This window comes from Pieris brassicae, chromosome 9 (assembly GCF_905147105.1).
Source record: "Pieris brassicae chromosome 9, ilPieBrab1.1, whole genome shotgun sequence".
Classification (NCBI taxonomy): domain Eukaryota; kingdom Metazoa; phylum Arthropoda; class Insecta; order Lepidoptera; family Pieridae; genus Pieris; species Pieris brassicae.
In genome coordinates, this window is record NC_059673.1 from 13,774,845 (window position 1) to 13,780,277 (window position 5,433).

Sequence of the window (5,433 nt, forward strand, 5' to 3'; positions counted from 1 at the left end):
TTACTAAAATAATTTAGTTTATATAGGTTCAGATGAGTAGACAATTTTGGTTTACCCAGACTAGAAAATTTATATTGAAATTGGCTAAGAAAAGGGAAATAAAAAGCTATTAACCTTACATTTGGATGACACTTTTATGTTAGACTAGATGACCTGGTAAACTTCGTATCACCTACATTTATTTGAGTCAACATTTAAAACAAAATGTTTAAAACAGACCAAAGAGATCGGTGCATATATGACAACTAAGTGACAGTTATTTCTGAAAAGATGAAATATATCTTGGTTTACAATTTAGTTTTGTATTTTTGTTTTCTATTTGTGCTAGGCAGCTATTTATTGAAATATCAATGTTAATAAATACAAAGGAACTTTTTGTGAGCGATTATGATATTATTTTCACTGCTAAATACAAACACTACCGAATTATTGAGATAAATATCTCTTATTGTAGATATTTCTCTCTAAAAAGTATCGAAATAATACATTTCCCTATAATAAAGGGTGTAGAATGTTATCAAAGGATGAAACGTCGCAGATAACGCCGATATCGTGAAATGCGGGTGAAATATTTAAATTGCATATCTCTGTATCGATTTGGGAAAGCTACGATAAAATTTTCAATCATAAAACTTGTTCATAGATATACATAGTACCGCTGATTTTAGTTAATACCACACATATTAACCTAAGCTTTAATTTTTTCAATTTTCTTCAGAAACTACTTAGACTACGTAGGTCTTATATGGCTTGGAGGATATAATCCTCCAATTAAATTCTACATTAAAATACGAACGTGTGCTTACATACATACACATGTGATACCTACGCCCGTATATTTACAGATATTAACTAGCCTTTCAACCGATTAAACAACAGACTACACATGTAACAAAATCCCCTTCGATTTTTTAAATTCAGTATTATTTAAGCCATCCGTAACTGGAAACAAAGTAACTACGTCCCCTTCGATTTTTAAAATGAGGCTCACATAAAATCTCTCTATAACAGGAAGGGTTTCATGGTCGGTTAATATAATAAAATTCTGCATATAAAAACCAAACTGGTTAAGGAAGCTATAAAGTCTCAAGGAACAAAACGGGCCATTACTTTAAGCGCATCCTTACTGCAACAGCGTTACGACTATTTGTCGTAAGAAATGTCATTATCCTACGTCGAGGTCGATAAACTGGAGAGTCGCGACTAAATGGCGACCCGCTGGCTGCCTCCATTACTTGATCAAATCACACATCATCTAGAAAAAACTGTGTGCCATGAATTTTCATGTTTGGTGACGCAATCTGTTCCAATTGGCTCCGACTGAACTTTGGGAGGCATCTAAATCGTTGTACTGTGCTTTAGTAAATTGATTAACGCCCGGGTTCTAAATTGAAATATTTGTTAATTTTACGAATGGTGGATTCAAAAAGTGTCTATGTTTATCAAACATAAAAGTTCAGTAGTAAATATGGGTATATCGTTCGAGTGCTGATTGCACATACAGCCTGACAAATAAAATTAAAAGAAGAAGAAAACTCGCCATGTTGCAAAATTCTATTAGAACTCATTTCGTCAAATGGAAACAATCTTTCAAAGTATGAATTAAATCGTGCTTGGTAATTTTTGGATATAGATTGTTGTTATTACGTTAATATTCCGAAAACTATTAAAACCAGCTGCTAAAACAATTCACAATAAAACTAAGTATTTAATAATTAATATTCAACTATGAGAATATTGATATTTTCCACCTCACCATAGAAGATGTGAGGAAGTTTTTGAAGAGGCGGGAAGACTCTGATTTTGTTTAAGCAGTAATTTAAAATATTAATTATTATTTGCTGTTTCAAATGTTAAATTTCAGTTTTCTTTAGTTTAAATTCTTTTTTAATATTTTTTGTCTGTAAATGTACTTACTTGTTTTCTGTTACATATATATTGTTAATCTATGTAATCTCTTTTGGCTTTCAGTATTGACTAAGTGTTTTGTTTTATAATGTGTATATTAGCTGTAAGATTACTAGTAAATAAATAAATAAAAAAGCCTGAATAATATACCACAACATACTTGATTACACTAACTTTTGCTGTAATGTAGTGCCCATAGCAGGTTTTTTCTTTTATAAGTCGGGCTGTATACGAGGGGAACTGCACTACATTTTTACGTAAAAGCTTTATATCATTTCGTTTACTCTCATCTAATTATAGCCAGATAAGTCTGGCGAGATTGAAATTCTACATCGATTTATTATATAAAATGCCGGCAACGCACTCGCGAGCCCTCTGGCATTGAGAGAGTCCATGAGCGGCGGTATCACTTAACATCAGGTTACCCTCCTGCCCGTTTGCCCCCTTTCCTATACAAAAAAAAGTTTATCGAGACATTTTTGTGTCTGTTCTTGGTAATATTTAGTTTTAATGCTGGGAATATTCTATGCCTATTCATTTAAACTCCTGTTCTAAATCCATTTAAGTTAAAAACTTATACAGCACATAACAGCTTGCAAGTCTTAGCAGCTGTTTCTAACACAAGTTTCAAGTACGTATTATTGTCGTTTTAGTAGTATACTGTATACAGTATTAATATAATATTAACTACTAATAAAAACTACTATAGTAGTAAAACAATTATTGCAGTGAACAATATTACAATGTTTTACTATTTTATTAAGAACAATATAATAATATTGCTTAAATCTAGTTTTTAAACCTGAGTCCTATAAATATTCTTTCGAGATTTTTAAATAATATTTCAATAGATGCATGCTACGTCTAACTTTTACCAAGACAACAAGTAATGCTGACAGCACAAAGAAATATGAATTTACACGTTCTAGTTTTGCCTGCTTTCTTTTACTAGGTTCATACATAGACAAAATTTATTTTGCTAAGTAATTTTTTTTCGTAAAGGCAAAAGTCTGCACCGTTTATATCTGAAGTATAGAATTACCTTATCCAAACAATAACTAAAGAACATAGGAATATTTAATAACTAAAATCCTTCCCCTAATATAAATGTATACAATTCTGTATAGTGTTACGATAGTACACATTAAAGTGTGGGTGTCGGACATAGACGATGTGCATGATACAGCAATAACGGTGCACATTCAACTCTCTGACGCTCGTTTCAGTTTATATTATGACTGGCTCACGTTGAGGGATAACCAATGCTTTTAAGATAAGTTTTAAAACTACATTTTCCAAAGTGTAGTTACAGGACCTGAATTCAGGCAGGCATTATGCATGGTATGGTGCATGTATATTTGGAATACAGATAACGTTAAAATATAGGATTTATAACATTTTATTATGTCCGATTGATATGCTAAAATGTGTATGATAAAACGATTGATCTGGTAGAAATATGTAATGATAAGTCTTTTGTAGCTGTACGCCGAATTCATTAATAAAATTGATGCAACTGAATAAATTGAAAATAATCTCTCAATAATTAAAATATGTACTAATAGAATTGTACGGATCAAAACAGGTTTTTACCAGAATTTTGGTGAAGTCTAGTTTATATTTTAAACTACGACGTCTTCTAGGTGGACTCCTTGATTGTAATGTCTTTGTCCTTACAGAAAAGTGAGTAATGAAGTGATACAAAAGGCAATGTTTATTTTCCTTAAAAATGTAATAAAAATAAAAATCATATCTTTACGCAAGATTTCCAACTAGCGCAAGAGCGGTAATTTTGCATTAAACATATATAATTTGCAAGTGAAAAAATCAATAGGCCTCAAATCCAGATGTTTTGGTTTATATATATAAACATAGGTTAATTTATCTATTTTCTTCGCTGATAACATTCATTATATCAATAAACCCATAAAATCTACAAATAACGTTTGCTAATGTTATTCGTCGTATATGTATCATATGTATAATAAGGCAGACAAGTTTTAAAACTTTCGACACACAGCAATTATAACATTTACAGGATTAACTGTTATAATTGCTGTAATCTACTACTTTACATTATCTTCATAGTATAATATATTTATTTTTTTATTAACACTTCGTTGCACATAATATAAAAATTTAACATAATAAAATTAAAACTGGCGGTCTTATCGCTTTCGAGCGATCTCTTCCACGTAACCACTGTGAGAAGAGAAGAAAATGTATTAAATTAGATAAGGTAGACAAGAAGTGCAAAACATATTACACATAGTTATTAAGACAAAACTAAAAAAGGATATATGAAAAAAGTAAAAAGTTAAATATATTTAAGAAATACAATATTTTATATAACTGTACAAATCACGTTGCAGTATCTATGCAGTATGCAGGTTTTCCCTTTATGCTTTACCGCTTTTCCTACCGGAAAGCTTGGAAAAGATTCGAGCTATTTAAATTACAATCTTGAAATAATTATTTATAAAGTATTAGTTTACAAAAGCATTTTTAAACGTAAATGCATGCGCTATAATGCGAAGGTCCAGGGTTTAAATCCCGGTGAAACAGAATTGTTTTAAGTTACTAAAAATATGAGCATGGTTTGAAACCCTCTAACACATTGCCCGTATATAATTTTTGTGAATAATTAATTTTATAAGAGACCCTTCCTTTTTTATCGGAAACTATTTTTACAACATAAATCGAACCTTTATACTCCGTGTGTTTGCAACAAACATACGAGCCAAGAATTGTCTACATATCGTGTATATAACAGCTATTATATATACATGCGCATAAAATTATACATAAGTTTAGCTAAGCTTATATAATGTTGCAAAGCCTAAGGCGTTGGAGATTTTAACGCAATTGCTCTGTAATTAGACTAGATGAAGCCTCTAAACCTAAGTAAACATTTTCACGACACGACGTCAAAGCGCCGATTTTGCGTTTGATATATATGGGAGTTTCGCAAGAAGCATATTTTAGAACAAATCTAGTTTAAATCTGAACTAGATGCTGTCAAAGCATTTCTCCTAGTTTTTTGAGATTACGATGAGATTATAGATTGATACACGTATTATGCGGTAGTTGTAAGTTGAAAATCGTTTTTCAAAAGTTTAAATTTAGAATTTTAAAATTATCCACCGATTAGCGGTCTCTAATATTTATGATCACGGGATGTAGCTTTAACAATAAACTATAGAAGCAGCTGGTTCGTTTTCAGAAACCTCATAAAACTAAATGACATGCCTTTTAAATGTTTGAAAAAAGAATGATATTACAAAAATAATTTATCTTTGCTTTATTCAAGTGTATTCGGATTATGCATATTTGACAGCGAGCCGTCTCGTGGCTGCGCGGAACGTTTCTCGGTTATTCGTCTTTTGTCTTATTTTATTATGCCATAATTCGGCAGCTATAAAGGCTAGCGAGACGGTTTGTCTGCGTGTACCCAGTTTTCTCACCCTTGTTTATCTGAATGGGGTTGTCAGTCCACCCCGCGCCAGTGCTTCCGTCGACCGCCTC